Raw genomic sequence first — 254 nt, 5'->3', positions numbered from 1 at the left:
AACTTCCAGAACGCTAGGTCTCTGGAATGTGATCTGTTGTGACCTAGTCCATTTTAAAAGATAGATGCGGGCGTTGGGCCTGGCTCCGACCCATGCTTCCGGTCCCTAAGCGTGTCAACCATCACTGGGGAGTGACCCGCCCAGGAGGACAGAAAGCTTGGCTCCTAACATGCCGCACCGTGTCAGGCGAGCCACCAGCCGGAGTCTGCCGAATGCCCTCCCCGAGCTCCAGTACCCCCCCGGCAGATCACCTG

The sequence above is a fragment of the Myotis davidii genome, unplaced genomic scaffold (genome assembly GCF_000327345.1).
Source record: "Myotis davidii unplaced genomic scaffold, ASM32734v1 scaffold174, whole genome shotgun sequence".
Taxonomy (NCBI): Eukaryota; Metazoa; Chordata; class Mammalia; order Chiroptera; family Vespertilionidae; genus Myotis; species Myotis davidii.
This window is presented reverse-complemented; position numbering follows the sequence as displayed.